Below are 21327 nucleotides of genomic sequence, written 5' to 3' on the forward strand. Positions count from 1 at the left end.
TCTGTAGACATCTTGAACATTCTTTAATCACTGAAGATTTCAGCACTTGGTCACCCTCATTCTTGATGCTTGAACATCTCCAGAGGTGATCCATCCAGCAATTTAGTGTCTCAGTGTTTGATTGTCTCAATTCAAGCTCTATTTTCCTCTCTATCCCTTGGCTACTTTTTCAATAAGTGTAGACTAGAACTTATTATTATCTATAGCTGTACAACCTCTAAAATCTTAGTTTCAAACATCAAAATCTATGATAACACTTCCAACTAATTTATTCTGGAGTAATAATTACTCCAGTAATTATTCAATCCCATCTTTTCTCTAATTCATTGAACTTACTATTATTTTACTTACCATGAACACTGTTGGTTCCTCAACTCTCCCAATCCACAGTTTACTTTCGGTAGTCCATCATGAAAATCACTCCCTTACACACACACTTCAGCTCCTTATCTTCCTTCCCTTCCCTTTCTTCATTTTACTCATCTGGCAAAATATAACTTTCCAACTATTCTTTTCCTCTTACAAAACATAATTGGAGAAAAACATATTATGCCCTCTAGTCTTGGAATTTATGACCATAAGCTGCAAGTGAGATCTCAGTACTTCTGGGAAGCCAACTAGTCAATTTGCTTTCTCATTTTCTTCTCGCCGTTGACTGGTATCTTACCTCTTATTGCCCTGAGAAGATAGAAGCAATCGTAAGTGAACTATTTTGTCCTCCCACCACAAGGTCTATCAGTGATCCTGCATTTGTGCCAATAAATTTGTCTTCCCTCCTGTTAAAATGAATGGACTCTACATTCTTATCAAAATATTTCTACACTTGTTTATTGGATTGTACATTGTCACCTATGCAAAAACTTTGCTTCTGAAGTTAAGTATCCCCTTTCCTGTGTCATCACAGAATTTCCTACTGGATTATGTCCTTCAGAATGCAAGCCTACCATAATAGGTTCCATCAGAAATAAAACAACATGTCTAGAATCATTGTTCAAAAAAGTATTGGCAATTATCTGATCATTTCTTCTCTATTTTACAGCAAAAGTTCTCAAAAGTATAGTCTATGCTAATTGTCTTCTTCTCTTCACCTCACATTTTCTCCTGAACCCATTCACTGCAGGCTTTCTTCCCCACAACTTCACTGAAATTACCTTGATATAAGAGACCACCATCTTGCCAAAGTCATATATCGTCTTAGTCTTTGTTGACCTCTCAGTAGCATTTTACATAATGAATATCCTTCTTGAAACATTTTCTTCACTTGGCTTCTGAGACACAGAATTCTCCTGACTTTCTTTCTACCTTATGTACAGTTTCTTCTCATTATCCTCAGCTAGACTTGCTTCCATTTCCTGAATGATAAAGGTTAGATATTTCAGGAACCAGTCTTGGAATTCATCTTTCCTTTATCTTCAATACTCCCTGAGGCGACCTTACCTAATTTCATGGTTTTAAATATTATCCAAATGCTGAACATGTAGCTCTAGCTGTGTACTCTCTCTCAAGCTTTAGGCTGCTCACTCCCTAGCCCCTTACAAGTATAACTGACTGCTCAAATATATAATTTTCAAAGCAGAGCTCATGATTTCTATTCCAGTTTTTCCATTCTCAGTCTTTCTCATTTTAGTAAAGGGCACTACCATGTACTCAAGTACTCAGGCCAAAATCCTTGATGTCATTTAAATTTTTTTCTCATTTCTTAACTATACTCCTATTCCAGTAAATCTGAAAATTCTGCCAGCTTTATCTTTAAAATATATCTTGAATCTATTTGCCCCACTATAATAAAAACTATCTTTATCTATCATTAATACTTGGATTAAGGTCTCTGAACTGGTCTCCCTGTCTTTAAGCTTCCCCACTATGGTCAATTATCCTCAAAGCAACCAGAGTGAACATTTAAAATTTATGATAGCTCATGCCACTCCTCTCCTCAAAACTCTGCAATGGCTTTCCATACTATTCTGAAAATTGAATATATATGTTTGAAAATTCCTATATCACTGGCTCCTGTGTATGCTTCCAATTTTATCTCCTGCTACTTTAGACCTTTAGCCTTGTTCTTTCAACTCACCAAACTCATTCTTGCCTCCAGGACTTTACGTTGTTATTCCACCTGCCTTCAACATTCTTTACTAGACCAATCTTCATATGCCTCTTTCCCTTGCTTTACTCGGGTCTCTTCTCAAAAGTCACCACTTTTGGAAACTCTACTATGACTACATTATCTAAAAACATACTCCTACCAGTGATTTTCCATTGTCTCATGAAGTTGTATTTTTATTCATGGTTTTTATTACAACCCATCATTATATTATGAAGTTATGTGTTATTAATAGTTTCTTTGCAAGAAGAAAGGTCCATGATGAAGGGACCTTATTTACAATTTTGTGCTCATTTATACAGCCACCTAGGAAAGTACATGGAATGTGGTATGTTCTCAACTTATTCCTGAATCTTAACATTTAGTCTATCTGTTACACCAATCTAAGAATAACTTCTATGGATATGCACAGATCAGACTGAATTATCAGACTATGCACTCTTCTTGGTACTTTCAATTTCTTAAATTTTTTAAAGCAGTTTCTCCAATATCTTAAGTTTTTAAATTGTGGATTACCACCCATTTAGAGAGTCATAAAATCAATTTGGTGACTGTAACCAGTATTTTAAAAACATGAAATAGAAAAGCAAATACTGAGATATCATACATAGTAATGTTTCATGAAATGCTTCATTGTTTTATAAAATATTTTTTTCAGTTATATTCATGTGTATATGTGTATTAAATAACAATGTAAAAATATTTTTATTGGGGGTGTCAGTCAAAAAATTTGAGAACCACCCTAATGAGATTCCATTGTAGCAGGAAATGTCTTTTCTCCAAGGTTACAGTAAACACAGACAGCAGGGACACTCAGACTTGATGAATGCAATGTGGTGGTCAGTATCAGAGATTCTGATGTTGAATGACTTTTTAAATTGCTGCCTCTTTTTTTTTTTTCTGTTCAAAGACAGAAAGACTTCAAATTCCCACTGAGCTTGTCCTAAGATTCCTGCACATCACCTTTAGTACTTTCCCCACATTGCCTTTTAAATCCATCCTTTACTCGGAAGGAGATGAGAATCTCTCCATCAACTTTCCCATCATTCTGCCTGTGTTTTGGAAAATGGGTAACTAGGATCTGCTTTTGTCCATTTGTATCTTTCTGATAAGTGTCCACTGAGGTCTCATGAAAGAGGCACAACAACCATGGCTACCATGTTGCAGTTCTTCATTGGAAAACAAAATTTCTCTACCTGCCAAAAATTCGCTTTCTTTTTGGTGCTTTTCTTTGTTTCTCAGAAATTTGCAGAAATTGACTCCCTTTCCACATTTCTAAATCTCAACTGTCTCAAGAGAGTCTTCTAGTATCAGCTTCAAATTGGAAGGACAAGAAAGGAAGATAACACAGCAAGTTTAAGTGGTTTCTACTCCCAAAACTCCAGGAGAAACTCTCCAAGATAAATGACTATATTTCTAACAATGCCACAAAATTTTACTATTGCCTGAGAGGAAAGGAACACTGATATTTTTTAAACAATCATTATGCGCTACAACCTCCATACAGACAATGGAAATTAACCCTGTTTTATTTTACCTGCAGAGTTTTGTCTTGCAGTGTTTTAAATAAATTTGATTTAGTTGCCAAGATTTAAAAATCAGAAGATTTTACATATATTCCAGATTTCTGACTTCTCTGAAACAATCTGAAGATGTAGTTGGCTAACACACAATAGTCATATTAGTTTGCTAGACCTACCATAACAAGATACCACTGACTAGATGGCTTAAAAAGTAGAAATTTATTTTCTCACAGTTCTGGAGACTAGAATCCAAGATCAAAGTGTGAGCAGGTTTGGTTTCTTCTGAGACCTCTCTCCTTGACTTACAGACAGGCACCTTCTCACTGTGTCCTCACATGGTCATCTCTCTGTGTGTCAATCTCTCTTATCATAAGGACACCAGCTGTATTAGGTTAGGCTCACCATATGACCTCATTTAATCTTAATTACCTCTTTAAAGATTCTGTCTCCAAATACAGTAACATTCGGAGGTACTGGGGGTTAGGATTTCAGCATATAATTTGGGGGCGGGGGGGTGGCACAGTTCTATAATAACCCTCCTGGTAACAATTTACACTGTGTGAGCCAGAGATTCGCTCTAAGGGTCACCGTAATCTCCACTGCTTCCTATTATCTCCCTGAAGCTGGGGCTGAGTAGCAGTAGCCATGTATCATTAGAATGACTTCTCTTAAGTACATTAAATGCATTTCCCTAAAAAGGGTTTTGAATTTTCCAACCAGTTTTAGAATCCCATTGGCCTCCCTTTGAATTCCAGCTGCGTCCCTTCTTAGGTAGCTTCAAGAATGTTGCTTAACACACCTTAGCCTTAATTTGCATACCTCCCAAACAAGACAAAAATGCCTATTATTGTGAGAACAAAGTGATTCAGAGCAAAATTTTAATATATAGTCTTCCTTTTCCTCACTCATATTACTTTAATATGCTTATGAAAATGGGTTAGAGTAGTGTTCAGTGAGAGATCCCCCCAGTAGCAACAGAAGCATCACCTGGGAATTTTATAGACATGTAAATTGTAAGATCCCATCCCAGACCTACTGAATCAGAAACTGACATGTGGTCCAGGAATCTATGTTTTTTTCTTAAGCTTTCTAGGTGATTCTGAGGCATGCCAAATTCTGAGAACTACTGATTTAGAATGTGAATTCCTGTAGTGAAGTCCTTATGACTTCTCACTGGTTTCCACATTTATTTGGTAATCAAAAAATAATAGGTGAAAATACCAGGAATTCTATTTCCACATCTGCAAAATGGTTGCCTTTTAAAACCTATATCATAAATATTTTTTTCTAAATGTCTATCTTCATGTTTATTTTGTTGGTATTAATAAACAGTAAATGAAATTAGTGATGAAAGACAACACAAATGAACACTGTAATGAAAATAATTGCACATGTTTTAAGATTGGAAAGAAAAGAACATTTATTCACTCTACTTGTTTTTTCTTGTTAAATGATTCATCAAATCTCCAAACAGCTGCCATACCTTGAAGAGAGGGAGATTTTACATATAAATGACTTATCAAAATTGACAGCAAATGGCATTTTCATTTACATTTGAAAACAGAACGATTCCAAAACCAAATTTAATTCCTGTCCAATATTGCAGCAGAAGGGAGAAATTTTAAACAAGGGATAATGAAATGCTCTTAGTGATTTGGAAATTTCAGTGGATGCAAATCCTTGTTCTGAAGGGTTCACACTAGTGCCAAGTACAAAAAATGCTTATCTGAGCTGACTTTCTTTTCTTTTTCCAGTTCCAGACTTAAGAAAAATAGACATACTTTCTTTTTTTTTTTTAAACATCTTTATTGGAGTATAATTGCTTTACAATGGTGTATTAGTTTCTGCTTTATAACAAAGTGAATCAGCTATACATATACATATATCCCCATATCTCCTCCCTCTTGTACCTCCCTTCCACCCTCCCTATCTCACCCCTTTAAGCGGTCACAAAGCACCGAGCTGGTCTCCCTGTGCTATGTGGCTGCTGCCCACTAGCTATCTATTTTACATTTGGTAGTATCTCTCACTTCGTCCCAGCTTACCCTTCCCCCACCGCGTGTCCTCATGTCCATTCTCTACGTCTGCATCTTTATTCCTGTCCTGCCCCTAGGTTCTTCATGACATTTTGTTTTTTAATTTAGATATCATATATATGTGTTAGCATACGGTATTTGTTTTTCTCTTTCTGACTTATTTCACTCTGTATGACAAACTCTAGGTCCATCCACCTCACTACAAATAACTCAATTTTGTTTCCTTTTATGGATGAGTAACGTTCCCTTGTATATATGTGCCACATCTTCTTTATCCATTCATCTGTCGTTGGACACTTAGGTTGCTTCCATGTCCTGGCTATTGTAAATACAGCTGCAATGAACATTGTGGTACATGACTCTTTTTGAATTATGGTTTTCTCAGGGTGTATGCCCAGTAGTGGGATTGCTGGGTCATATGGTAGTTCTATTTTTAGTATTTAAGGAACCTCCATACTGTTCTCCCTCGTGGCTGTATCAATTTACATTCTCACCAACAGTGCAAGAGGGTTCCCTTTTCTCCACACCCTCTCCAGAATTTATTGTTTGTAGATTTTTTGATGATGACCATTCTGACTGGTGTGAGGTGATACCTCATTGTCGTTTTGATTTGCATTTCTCTAATGATTAGTGATGTTGAACATCCTTTTATGTGTTTGTTGGCAATCTGTATGTCTTCTTTGGAGAAATATCTATTTAGGTCTTCTGCCCATTTTTGGATTGGGTTGCTTGTTTTTTTGATATTGAGCTGCATGAGCTGCTTGCAAAGTTTGGAGATTAATCCTTTGTCAGTTGCTTCATTTGCAAATATTTTCTCCAGTTCTGAGGGCTGTCTTTTCGTCTTTTTTTATGGTTTCCTTTGCTGTGCAAAAGCTTTTAAGTTTCATTAGTTTCCATTTGTTTATTTTTGTTTTTATTTCCATTTCTGTAGGAGGTGGGTCAAAAAGGATCTTGCTGTGATTTATGTCATACAGTGTTCTGCCTATGTTTTCTTCTAAGAATTTTATAGTGTCTGGCCTTATATTTATGTCTTTAATCCATTTTGTGTTTATTTTTGTGTATGGTGTTAGGATGACTCTGACAGGGGAAAGGACGTAGGCCAGAATCCTGTCACTTTATGTAATTCCGAGCTACGCAGCCTAACCAGGCAGCTCAGTGCCAAGAACAAGGGCTTGAAGCAACTGCTCCCCAGCTACACATGCCATCCGGCTCCACCGGGATTGGAAGATATTAAGGATTCACTGGTTACAACTTTATAGGATGTGTTCTGGAAGCTCCCTTCTCCCTTTTCTGAGACATGTTAATCTAGAAGAAAAAGACAAAAAGAGGCATATGGATGACGTGGAATTTGAAGGCAACAACTCAAAAGGGAATTTACTTTAAAAAAGAATCATAATTCCTAAGTTTATTGGATGTTTACCTCCAGAAAGGCTAAATTTTATACACAGACATATCTCTCTCTATAGCTATATATATCATTTCCATGTATCACTTTTTTCACTCTTAAAAATATCCTTTGATGGATTTTTACAGATAATGAAACCATGGAGTGGTTCTGTGCCCCATGGAGCTCACAGAAGCTGATAACTATTAGAAGTTCTTGAACTTGTCTTACAGAACAACCAATATGGGAAACAGCTTGTTAAAACCCATTTGCTTGTAAACTGCCTTAGTTTTGCGGTGGAGGGGGATTTTTATTTCTTTTTCCCCTCTCTTTAATTGCATACCTTCCCACTCTCACGCAGCCCAGCAGTTTTTTAGGAATTCGGCGTCAGCTACTGCCCGGTGCAAGCCTGCTAGGGCGTGGTTGGGACCGCCGACCCTAAAACTGGGCCTGCGCAGCTGTCGCTTTAATGGCCTTTTGACTTCACAGGGCAGGAAAACTCCACCCTCTTCGGACGCTAAGCGCCGCCATTTTGAATGTGCGGAAGCGAGTTTCCTAGATGCGCCTGCTCCGAGCACCGAGTATCTCGCTCGTTTCTCCTTGTCGCCTTTCTCCGATGCCTGAGAGCACCCTGCTTATCCATACATATCCGAACCCCCTCCCCTTGGGGGAGGCAGACCTGAGAATTGTTCTCCCCTAACTTAGTTTGGCTGCCTTGTAAGTAACCTCTCTGTGGGCTGTGAACCTCGGCTTCTCAGCGTTTGCCTCACTGTGCCTCTGGCGGATCGACCTGGTTCGGTGATATTTCCTTCGAATCTGCTGCGTCTCCACAGGGTCAGAGTTTCCTAGGTTATAAGGTAACTTCCCCATATTACCTCACCTAAGCTTGTAAGATATATATATCTTATATAAGATGCAAGTACATCTATACCTATTTTCTAGGAGACACTATTTCTTTAGTAGTGTAGCCTTTGCGTATACACTGTCCCCAAAGCGCCCTATATATAGTCTGTTTATGAAAGCAGCTCTGTCTTATAGAAGATAGGTTGGTGTCCCAGCGTTATCCAGAGAGTAAATTGTGAAACTAAGATATACCCTAAATTTTTCTAACTACGAGCGAGATGCCTACGGCATCACCACTCCCCATTCACTAAGGGAAAATTAAAGATTTAAAAAATTCTTATTAGATTTTTTTTTTTATTAATATGCTCACCCTGTTTTAATTGACAGTCCACATTTCACTTACTCTTAGTTTTTTTTTTTTGCGGTACGCGGGCCTCTCACTGCTGTGGCCTCTCCCGTTGCGAAGCACAGGCTCCGGACGCGCAGGCCCAGTGGCCATGGCTCACGGGCCCAGCCGCTCCGAGGCATGCGGGATCCTCCCGGACCGGGGCACGAACCCGCGTCCCCTGCATCGGCAGGCGGACTCTCAACCACTGCGCCACCAGGGAAGCCCAACTCTTAGTTCTGACGTTCTACCAATAATTCTCCTTCTCTGTCGTATACAGCTTTATACCTCTCAGTGCATATCCAGGGGAAAGTTGCCCTCTGGGAATATTGATTAACATCCTGGGCTTCCCCCATTGCAATCCCACACAGGGAGCAGAAGGCCATTCTGCATTCGTCGCCTTTAAGAAGGGATTTGACAGCAAACAGAAGAGATGAGGTTCTTTCTAGCTTTGAGTTGTAAAAACACAATCATCCTAAATAAACTACTTAGGAAAGTACATGAAGAGTGGTCAATTTCTTACATAATTTATGCTAGAAAAGCATTGTCCAGGCTGTGAGGTAAGTGGTAGAGGTCATGGTAGTGAAGGCTAATCAGAGAAGGAGCCAGGAGAATGCAGTGATTGGTGAGTCCCTGAGAAAGAGGCCTAACCTCCTCTACAGGTTCCAGAGAGGCACTTAAATATTCAGATACATTTATGGAATGTGAGAACAAGAAGACCTGTGTTCCATTTCTAAGACTAAGGAATGCAACTGGAGAAAATATGTCTTGGGAGGTATTTGGCAGATCAGACCTTAGATATACTTACAGAATTCATCATCCCCTAAGCAGGGAAATGATTTGATGATTTTCTTATACCTGAGATGGCCAGAAACATGGCAGGAAGTGCAGCTGAGTCTAAAGTGGCCAAGAGAACAGGAAGTGGTGATGCCTTTGTGCTGCCAATGAAACCTAAACACCAGGGATGTGTATATCTTAGTGGGTTTCCACATGGTCGGATGAAACTGACCAAATCAACCTCTTCCCTGCCCTCATGCCCTGTTTCTTAACACAACACAAATACCTAAGCCATAATCATGGGAAACAAAGGAGGTGAGGAGACTCAAAATGGAAATTAGTTCACCCAAATCGCTGAAGTAAGATTTAAATTCACTACAAATATCTATATCACATTAAATAATTTTGTGCAAAGGCCACAGGATATATTTTATCACAGACTTCAAAACAGGAAATCTTAATTGTTTCTATTAATGGTTGTAGCAAATTCTCTCTGGGCCAAGTAAAATGATGTCTTGTGAAGATAACCCCTTCTCATGGGTAGAAACTCTTGCCTTGCCCTAAGATGTACATTTAAAGATGAAAGCATTTCACTTGAAAGAAAGACAGAATACAGTAAATTAGAAAAAGTCCCAATCAGGCATTTGAGATTCAGCCCTATCTCTTACTGTGTGATTTCAGGTAAGTTTCTTAAAGTATCTGAGCCTTGGTTTCATTCTTGTTCAAAAAGAGGTAATATGCAAGTTGGTTATTATGACCAGATGAGATGATGCATATTTAAACACTTTGAACAGTATCTACTATTTTGCCAGTCACAACTATTGTTATTATTCTAATGATGATGATTTGATACACTCTATTTTTAAGACCTTTGCTTCCAAATTGAGCACAATTTTAGTACTAGTTTTAACTGGGGCTTAGAAATCTCCCCAGATAATGATAAACTCTATGATCCTTCACCTAAATGGTGCACGTTATTTTCTCTGAAATGAAGCCAGTTCAAAATATGAAGGCAGGCAGGAGGTGATTTGTATTGAAACCCAACAGGGGGATGGACTCATAATTGGGACAGGAGAGTCAAAGAGATCTAGTGGTGGCAGATTGAACACGTGTGAATAGGGGGGTCTGGTTTACTGAATAGACTCCACCCGAGCAGATGGAACCCTGGACTATCAGCTTAGTCAGATGTTGACAGATATCAGCCTTAAGAATATGAATATCTGAAACTGCCTGACAGGGAAATAAAGAGTTTTATATATGTTTCCAGACATACGATGTTTTTGCTGTGGACCACATGGAATTTGTAACTGCTTTGAGAGATGAGATATATCTGGCTTTCAAGAGACCTAGGTTCAAGTTCCGATACTACCTAACTCTGAGTGAGTAGTTCTTTTTTCTTTGACTCATTTTGGCTATCTATAAAATTATGTTTAAAATAATAATAATTACTGCTACCACATATGCAGAGCTTAAGATCGTGCAGACACTGTGCTAAGTGTTTTACACATACCATCTCTTCTAGTTCTCATGGAGTTCTTTAACTAGATATTAGAGTGCTCATTTTATACAGGAGGAAACAAGGCTTAGAGAGATCAGATGCTTTGGTCAGAGTCACACAGATGTCAAGGGGCAGTTAAGGGTTTGAACAAATTATAAGTAAATCCAAAAATTGTCCTTTTAACTACATGAAGTACTACCAGCCTTGGCAAGAAACTGAATGAGATGCTGTATCAGGTCCTTGGAGTCAGATGGCTCCTGGCTAAAACCCTTACTCTGCTATTTGTTAGTTAACCTATTTGTGCCTCAGTTTCCTCTTCTGTAAAATGGGGACACATAGAGCACCTCTGACATAGGATTATTTTTTTTAAAGGCCACAGTTTCTTTTTCTGTTTAATTCAATGTATTGATAAATATCCAACAGGATTGACATGAACAGTGCTAGCTAGACGTATTCATGGTGACTTGATAAAGTATTTCTTTCTTTAAAATAAATGCTGACAAATTCTTACTGTCCCCCTTCCTCCATTGTTGATGGTAAAATTGTTGTTAAATCATTTGCTTCATACCTGATACTTCCATTTCCAACATTATATCTTTTTTTAAATTGAAGTAGAGTTGATTTACAGTGCTGTGCTAATCTCTGCTGTACAGCAAAGTGACTCAGTTATTCACATATAGACAGTTTTTCATATTCTTTTCCATTATGGTTTATCACAGGATATTGAATATAGTTCCCTGTGCTATATATTAGGACCTTGTTGTTTATCCATTCTAAATGTAATCATTTGCACCTACCAACCCCAAACCCCCAGTCCATCCCTCTCCCTGCCCTCCTCCCCCTTGGCATCCACAAGTCTGTTCTCTGTGTCTATGAGTCTGTTTCTGTTTTGTAGATAGGTTCATTTGTGCCATATTTTAGATTCCACATATAAGTGATACATGGTATTTGACTTTCTCTTTCTGACTTACTTCACTTAGTATGATAATCTCTAGTTGCATCTGTGTTACTGCAAATGGCATTATTTCATTCTCACTTAGTATGATAATCTCTAGTTGCATCTGTGTTACTGCAAATGGCATTATTTCATTCTCACTTAGTATGATAATCTCTAGTTGCATCTGTGTTACTGCAGATCGCATTATTTCATTCTTTTTATGGCTGAGTAGTATTCCATTGTATATATGTACCACATCTTCCTTATCCATTCATCAGCTGATGGACATTTAGGTTGTTTCCATGTTTTGGCTACTGTGAATAGTGCTGCCGTGAACATAAGGGTGCATGTATCTTTTCGAATTATAGTTTTGTCTGGGTATATTCTCAGGAGTGCGATTGCTGGATCATATGTTAATTCTATTTTTAGTTTTCTGAGGAACCTCCACACTGTTTTCCATAGTGGCTGTATTAACTTACATTCCCACCAACAGTGTAAGAGGGTTCCCTTTTCTCCACACCCTCTCCAGCATTTGTTATTTGTAGACATTTTAATGATGGCCATTCTGACCAGTGTGAGGTGATACCTCATGGTAGTTTTGATTTGTATTTCTCTAATAATTGGTGATGTTGAGCATCTTTTCATGTGCCTACTGGCCATCTGTATGTCTTCTCTGGAGAAATGACATGGGATTATTAATAGGATGAGATCATTTCTTTGTCTTCAGTTCTTCAGCACAGTTCCTGTGTTCCATAGATATTATTGCCATTGCTCTTTTGCTGTTATTAAAGTTGATGTTTTCATCCAGCCTTCAAAATCTTTGATAAGAAGAAGAAAGGGAAGCTTACAGGAGTGACCCTGAGGAGTGTGCTTTTAACAATACCTTGATCAGATATCTAACAATATCTTAGATCACAAAAGATGGAATTGAAAACAATCTTTGTAGTAGCTTCTTAGCTACAATGATGGGAATTAAATTCAGGAAGTCAGGGACTCTGTCTTAACCATCTTTATAACCACAGAATATTGCAGAGATTCTATTTTATAGCGGGCACTTGAATTGAATTTGATGGTTTACTTGCAAAGAAATGACTGGGGTTTACAGAAATTTTAAACATGCATTTTTGGTTTAAAAATGCAACCACAAAATATAAGAGCATTTGACCTTAAACAAGCAAAGAAAAAAAACCCCAACATGCATCTAGGCAAAAGCGATACTTAGAGATCACTCAGTGTAGGATTATTTTCTTTCTTTTCTGAAATACCATCTGCCTTCATTAATATGCAAATATAGATAAAGAGTATTTTTCATAGACTCCTTGTAATCTCAAGTATCAATAATTACTCCAGCAAAAGGGATCAAAAGCAAATTCCCTGGTTTTGAAGTGTTGGCTTTTTTAATATTTCACATAAATGTTTTCATTGGACTAAATCTAAAAAGTGATTTAAATAACGTTAAGAATCTGTGGTTTTTCACTTGATGCCAAATTTTGCTTCTCTTCAAATATCCACCCCGTTTGTACAAGAATTCTCTTCTCAGTATGTAAGCCATCTTCCACAGTAATTAAAAGAGTGGAAATGACAGATCAAATATGAGTCTTTACCCAGTCATCACCCAAACATCAAAGCAAACCTGGGTCTTTTAAGATGTCAAGAAAAGTTCAGCAACATTATTTCACAAGAAAAAGAGAATCGCAACCTTAAGATTTGGGTCTCTAAATGCCCTTCCTTATTTTAGATATCAAATTACATTTCTTATATAATCTAACTAAAATCTTTTTATTTTATAATTACAAAATTTTGTATCTGTTATAAAAAGTGAAATCTGTAAATGTATGGTTTACAATGTAAAAGTTCCATATAGTTGTACTCCCATAGATGCTGTTAATGGTTCAGAACATGTTCTTAAAGACCTTGAACTGCCTGAACATTTGTGCTTTTCTATTTATTAATTTTTACAGATAGTTATATTTTAATTATGTATACATACATATATAATATAGTCAGAAGTTTCCATATTTTCTTTGAGTAATTTATTTTGTTATTTCAAAATTATTCTTCCCAGATGTACAAAATATTCTCTTTTATACTGAGTTTTCCAATGATTTGATCAATTTAATTATTTTATCTAGTCTAATTTTATTTGGATATGATATATACTTATATTTTCCCTAATTGCTATCCTTTCATAGTTCCATGAATTATTAAATGAATCTTTAAAATGACTCTTTCGAAACTTGATTTGTGACACACATAAAACTTGTCAAAGTCCATCTTATTTTGAACACACGAAAAAGAAAAAAAAAATCATGGGTGATCCTTTCTAAATGATGCTTTGGGGGTAAATATCAAAAATAACACCTCTTAATACAACAAAATATTATTTCTATTATTAGTGTCATAAATCATTTACTGATTTTTTTTTCTTCAGACAACACAGAAGCACATATTAATTGAAATAGAAGTCAGGCAGTTTGGTTGTAGTTAAGAAGGACAAGCAAGTTTTCTGAGTGTCCTTGTATGACTTAGGGAGACAAATGATGAATACACCAACTCCATATGCGATCTCTGTATTGAAGTCATCACCACAAAGCATTCATGATTTACAGAAGAAAAATAAAAAGAGACGTGACTCGGGGCTTCCCTGGTGGCGCAGTGGTTGAGAATCTGCCTGCTAATGCAGGGGACACGGGTTCAAGCCCTGGTCTGGGAGGATCCTACATGCCGCAGAGGAACTAGGCCCGTGAGCCACAACTACTGAGTCTGCGCGTCTGGAGCCTGTGCTCCGCAACAAGAGAGGCCGCGAAAGTGAGAGGCCCGCGCACCACGATGAAGAGTGACCCCCGCTTGCCACAACTAGAGAGAGCCCTCGCACAGAAACGAAGACCCAACACAGCAAAAATAAAATAAATAAATAAACTCCTACCCCCAACATGTTCTTTAAAAAACAAAAAAAAGAAAGAAAATCACTGTGTTCACAGCATTGGTCCTCTTTAAAAAAAAAAAAAAAGAGGCACTTTAAATAAGTGATGAAATTTAGGTAATAGTTCCAACAACACTTTTCTGTTGATGCAAAGGATGAAAAGCATAAAGACTGCAAAATACCTTAAATTGAAAAATCATTTTAAAGCAGCATTTTAACTGTCTTAAGTGAATTCTGAATCCCTTTTACCTGATGGACTTTGAAGTCTTGGAATTCTGACAATCTAGAGTTTGAAACTTGACGCTGTCCATACCTATTTATGGCTTCTGTGGTTTTAGAAGAATCTTAGTTCTCAATCCACGTTTGCTGGCTTCCTATGGTGTAAAGCGTTAAGCAGATGATGGTTACCCCTTCCTTTTTCCTCTCACTCCTGAGATTTGACATCAAGGAGCAGGTATGAACAAAGAGGCACAGTCTGATTAGAAAGAAACCAAAAATAAAGTTAATAAGCTTCCTCTACTGTCTGAATAAAATTCCGCAAAGGGACAAAGTGACCACTTCTTCTTGACTTTACAAATGCTTTTACAGGTAATGACCCCATTAATGCACGTCTGTGATTGCCCAGTTTCTACCACATTGGTGACTTGAACTAAGCAAGAGAACCCAATATAACATTAACTCAATTGGGGAACTGGACTTTTCAATTTCTTTGCCCATGTGTAAAGAGGTGACCATTCATTTGGAATCCTAGGCAGATAAAGATGCTTGAGAATAGATTTGGGAAAAATTTAAGCCCCGTTTAACTGACTTCTTAATGAGAATGTCTCCCCTTTTATTGCATTTCACTTCTTTTTAAAAAATCCACTTTACTGAGGTATGATTGATGTTAAAAGAAAAAATTACATTGTTAATGTATACAACTTAATAAATTGTTGTGAGATAAGAATACATCCATGAAACTGTTGTCCGTCTGGGGTACACAAACTATATAGGAGTGCAAACGTTTTGAACCTTGTCTCTTGTCAACCTAAGCACTGAAGCAGTCTCCATTTTTGCAGGTTTTTTTTTTTTTTAATGTTTCATGTGTGAATCACGACAGGACCATGTTTCTGTTTATCTGGAATCTGTTCCTAATTCCTATTTCACCAAGACCATAGAGATATTTTCAAACAGTGAATCCCTTTGCATATGTTGTTTTTAGATAAACAACAATGATCAAACCTGTTTTTTAGTAAATTAACATTGATTATAATAATCACAGATATGCAGTTAACAGTTACCTTTGCCCAAGAATGCAGGGAACAGATGCCCTCATTGTAGGTGGAAGGCCAAGCTGGCAAGTATGACCATGTTCTAATGAGGATGCAGCAGAGTTTTCAGGATCTAAGAGTTCTTGACAGAAGTTACAACTTGCATTGAGGTGATGTTATGGAATGTTACTGACTCCTCTCCTTGGGGAACCCATCATTATCCTGTAGGTAGAAAATTGGAGGCCTAGTCAGACCTAGCAAAATAGATCCCAAACTGTTTATGGCCGCCCACCATTTCCTTCATAGGCCTAACAAAATGGAATCTGTAAGTTCATTGAACAGGTTTCCCACATGAGATCCAGGGACACATGAGGACCAACCAACCTGTAGACCCAGCCTCTGGATTCAAGAAACAAAATGCCTCACACTCCTGTCTGAAGTCACTAGTGACTTATATTATTGTCACTGTTCTGATCTGTGCTAATGTTACTCCTTCTGCTCTTTTAAAGTAATTTGAAATGCTAAAAGTAGGCTTATGTTCCACGGTATTTGTGACTTCTGATATATGAATGTGATCTACTCTGCCAGTGCCAGGCTGGAGAACTGAAAAACTCCGAGGTCTGTCTTCTCAGCGCTGACCACTACTCCTTCCACCCCCCTGGATTCCCTGCCTTCTGCTGGGAGCCCACATTGTTCTCTTTCTCCTGAGGCTCAGGGAACCCAAGTGTTCTGATTTAGACACCATTCTCATGTGCTTTTTCTCAGAGGCCAACTTTAAGATTTTCACAATAAAAACTACTCTTCTCAGATGCATCTTTCTGCACAAAACTTGTTTCAGCTTGTGATGCCATGGGCAACTATGCCGTATTATCAGTACTGGTATCACAGGAGCTGGTCCCCTTAGACATCTTCTTGAGCACTGAAAGACTGGTCAAGCATAACAGTACCGTCTTCCTGGTTTTTGGTCATGTCATCTGATTTAAGGTTGTCCCCAATTTTCAGAGAATCTGGGGAAAAGAACTCCCAAGAATGAACTCCCATGTCTCACCCTCTGGTTTAATATGTGAAATGGCAGGTGCATGCATGGTGGATTGGAGGTGCTGTCTGGCTCTTTTCTCCACAAACTAATTGTGCTTATGAAGACATCGAATGGGAAGGGTACAAGCTGGCCCAAGTCGCTGCACACTGATGTGGTCATGACAGTTGGCTGCTGTTTGCCATTCTGGATGGAGATGAGGCTTGGGCTTTGATACTTTGTCTCAGGTGCTGCACCCTAAATGAGTTCTACGTGTGAGCACTTTGCTCCTGGACCTACTCACTATGAAAGACAGGAATGGGGTCTTTGCTATTATGTAATATTTATATGCCTTAACAACCGAATTCCAATGCAGGTGAGAGGATGCCAGCCTGCATCCATACTCTCTCCCCCAGCATGAGAGTGGAGTTTACATCATATGGTTTATATCATGTGATTCAGTGTGGCCGAGGCCTCCATGGTCAACGCCTTGCTACCAGCCGAATCACATTCATGATCTCCCTCTGCCGCTGAGAGCAGGGCTCAAGATTGTGTTCTGCATGCTGTCTGTATAGAGCAGAATCTACAGTGGCAGAGCCACAGAGCTGACCATGGAGTCTAGTAGGTCAGTTCCTCAGGGATCTGTTCCAGGTGTCCAAGAGAATCACACTCTTCCCTTTCTTTATTGGAGGAGGCATTGACCCCTCTGCTAACAGATACAGCAGTGTGAGAAGAAATGAAGATATCCATGAAGTTTTCTCCCCTTCCTCCAACCTCCACTACCCCACCCCTTACTTTCCATCCCATAGCCTGTTTGTGGAGGGACTCTCACCTTTACTTTGGAAGATGTTTTCAATGGATATATCGTTCTATTTATTTTATAGTACAAAGATGTTTCCCCTTCTTGTCTTTTGGCATGAATAGTTTCTGATGAGATAGCTACTATTTTTCTTAACTTTGCTCTTCTGTTACCCTTCCTTATGTCTGCTTTTATTTATTTTTGTTTGTCTGTTTTATCACTGGTCTTCAGCAATTTGATTATTCTCTGCCCTGGTTTGTTTTTGCTATGTTTATTTAGTTTGTGTTTCATTGACCTTCTTATCTTTGTGGTTGTGTAATTTTTATAAAATTTGGAAAGATTTTTGACTATTATTCCTTCAAATATCTTTTCTGTCTTTCTTCCTTTCTTCTGAGACTCCAGTTCCACATATAGTTAACCACTTACCACAGGTGGTTTAAATTTTTTTCAATCTTTTATTTTTAACTCTGTGCTTTATTTTTGTTTCTATAGCTGTATCTTTTTTCTGCAGCATTCAAATTTGTCATTACATCTCTTTCAGTGTATTTTCATTTCAGATATTGATGTCTCAATTTCAGAAATTTCATGTAGGTGTTTTGTTAAATTTCTCATTTCTTTTATAGTCATTTTTATATTTTTATCTACCTGCCTAAACATATGCAGATATTTATAATAGCTGTTTTAACATGTTTGTCTGCAAATTCTATCATATCTGTCCTTTCTAGATCTGTTTGTATTGACATTATCCTGGTTAAGTTTCAAATTTTTCTCCTCATTTGGATTCCTGATTATTTTTAATTAGATGTCAAATGTAAATTTTATGCTGTTGAGTGCTAGATTTTGCTATATTCCTTTACATAATAGTGGGTCTTTTTTGGACACACAATTAAGTTGTTTGGAATCAGTTTTATCTTTTAAAGTCTTGCTTTTAAACTTTGGGAGAACAGGTGCAGAGCAAGCTTTATTCTAGGATTAATTAAGCCTCATTATGAAAGTGATACCCACCTGAAGTCCACCCCCTGCCTCATGTACTACAAAGTTTTCTCACCCAGCTGGAAGAAACATGAACTATTCATAGCTATGTTAGCTTTTGGAATTGTTTGGTCTACTCCTCCTGGTTATTCTTGCACTGTCTTGGGTTGTTTCTCATGCTTATACAAATCAGTACAGCCAAAGACTTGAGGGAACCCCCATGAAACTCTCCAAGCATCCCTCTCTGTGTCTCTTCCTCATCTACAATGCTCTGTTCCCAAAATTCTGGCAGTCTTCCTCTGAATGGTCTATCCTTTGAATCTTCTATGCAGCAAACATGCCTGTTTGAAGTCTTCCTCTCTGCGTTGTGGTCTGGAAACTGCTTCCATACATTTAATTTGTGAAAACATAGGGCTAACCTTGTTTAACTTTCAGGTATCACAGTTTTGTTCTGCCTGTTGTCCAATGTCTGAAAACCCTTGTTTCTTATATTTTGCCTGCTTTTCTGTCTGTTTCTATTTTTAAGCAGGAAAATAAATCCAGTCTCTGTTACTCTGTCATGGTGTGAAGTGGTAATCTCTAATTTACTTATTTATTTTCTGTATCGTTTATCCTTCCTGTAATGAAATGAAAGCTTTATAAGGGAACAGATATCTATGATTGATTTATTCACTGAGGTACACCAACCACCTAGAATAGTTTCTAGACATGGTAAATGTTAAAAAATACTCATTGAATGAATAAATTGATAAAGCAATATCACTTCATAGTCTGAGATCCCATTCTTTAGCGTACATTATTTTTGTTTTTCTGAGGAAACACTGATCCAACTGAAAGTTTTTGGCTACTAGACCAGTTTCTCTGTTATATCCCACAGTTTGTCACTGTTTAGCGAAATCATATAAATTACACCCTGGAGGTTCTAGAGATTGTTTGACCTGGATTATGTGGTATTTATGATGAAGAGGAGGAAAGGAGATACTCCAGAAACTTCAAATGTTTCATAATACCTACAATTACATAATGTAATGCCCAAGGTCAGCTTTCTGGTAGGAAGTGATAGACTTGAATATTTATGCTCAGATAATTTTGAAAGCTCTCCCCTTCACTCCCCTTTCCTCCCATCCACTTACAGCAGGTATTCTGCAGTTAGGAATCTCTATTAGTATGAAAACTCAGCTGGAAGAAACTTAATCAGTCAGCCAGTCAATTTTTTAAGTAAGAAGAATTATAAAACATCTCTAGCCTTAAAAATTACTGTCATTAATCAGTACTAGGAACAGCAGCAAATAATAAATGAACCTAGAACACCAATTGCAAATAAAGTTTATGGCCCTGTTCAGGAAGATTTGTCCTGGAAAGGCCTCAACTAACAGAGGAAAAATGTACCATTTGCCTCAGGACTTGAAAAGGAGAAAAAAAAAAATAAAAGAAAAGTAGCAACAGGGAGCATTAAGGGGAAAAATTACCATCTTAAATACATTCCTACACATGTCAGAAATGAACTAACTTTCGAAAGCTATTACTTGTTAATTGGAAAATCACAGAGCAGATGGAACCAATTAATCTACAATTACAGAATCACTACAATCCAAACAAAAATAAACTCATTTGCAAGATATAATTTTGTTAAAGAAACTCTTCCTAATATGTCTAAAATTGGGCAAGAGACACAGCATTTCATTGTTATAGGGAGTTTAAGCCATTCCCAGAGGCTAAGTTTCCCTCAGGCTAAAAGGGGAGTTGGTCTTATGGTGAAACGTACAGTCCAAACTTCCAAAAAAAGAATACAGATGTAAAGTGTGTTAAGACCATTCATTTAAGAATATTATTTATATCTACTACACATGAGGAACTGTGTTAGTTGCTAATTATGAAATAGTGACTGACAACAGATAAGGATTCTGCTGTCATGGAATTTAGAGTCTAGTGTGTGGCAAATACCAAACCACCACCCGAACAGATGCCAATTTGCAATTATAATTCATGCTGTGAAGAAGGGCTACTTGGTATAGTATGTACTATAGACTGAATGTTTGTGTTCCCCCCAAATTCCTATGTTGAGACCTAGTTTGCAATGTGATGATATTTGAAGGTAAGGACTTTAAGATATGATCAGCTCATGAGGATGGGATCCTCATGAATAGGATTAGTGTCCTTATAAAAGAGGCCCCAGAGAGCTCCCTTATTCCTTCTGCCATGTGAGAACACAGTGAGAAAAGGGACATCTATTAACCAGGAAGACGAGGGGCCTCATCATACATCAAATCAGCTGGTGCCTTGATCTTGGACTTCCCAAGACTGTCAGAAATAAGTTTCTGTTGTTTATAAGCCACTATGTAACTCTGTTATAGCAGCCTGAACAGACTAAGATACTGTTGTCCCAATTTATTAATGTACTATCTTCAGAGAGTTTCCAGGCTGGGTTGCAAGGAGGGAGATCCAGGAAAAAGCAGGTGGATTCCAAGAGTTGAGGAGATGGAGTTAAGAGTTCAAGGAGACAAGAGGGAGAGAGCTATAGTTCATAGGGCATGGTCCCAAACCAGAAGGAACCCCACAAAGAGAGAATTCCAAATATCAGTTAGGCGCTCCTCAAGTATTCAGCAGAGTTCTGATTCACACATGCATTTGATGAACTACCCCGGAATGGAGAAAGACCTTCAGAGATAATCAGAGGCAATGCTTACTAGAGCACGAAAAGGACTGGTGATATTGCGTGTTCCCACTTGAAAAACAGAAAATCTTCATGATTATTGGAGCATCAGGTAGCATACTAACAAGGTCCTTACCTCATTAATGGAGAATAATTAGCCCTAGACCAACACTGCTCTAGTCCCACCCAACAAATCATTTTTTAAATATTTCATTGAAGTATAGTTGA

At 37.8% G+C, this 21327-nt stretch overlaps 1 protein-coding gene across 12 annotated transcripts in view; it reads left to right on the forward strand.

Annotated features, from left to right (window-relative positions):
* The window catches only part of LRRC4C (leucine rich repeat containing 4C), a 1468103-nt gene that overhangs the window by 15276 nt on the left and 1431500 nt on the right, over positions 1-21327 (forward strand). For 10 of the 12 annotated variants that reach the window (XM_079929000.1, XM_079928999.1, XM_079929005.1 and 7 more), the window contains 2 exons: positions 7537-7904; positions 10320-10431. The gene's annotated coding sequence lies outside the window, so the exon portion shown is untranslated. Of the gene's footprint in view, positions 1-7356; positions 7905-10319; positions 10432-21327 lie in introns of those variants that run through there. The other 2 variants (XR_013829412.1, XR_013829413.1) reach the window with 1 other exon arrangement.

The sequence above is a fragment of the Stenella coeruleoalba genome (assembly GCF_951394435.1).
Source record: "Stenella coeruleoalba genome assembly, chromosome: 8".
Classification (NCBI taxonomy): Eukaryota; Metazoa; Chordata; class Mammalia; order Artiodactyla; family Delphinidae; genus Stenella; species Stenella coeruleoalba.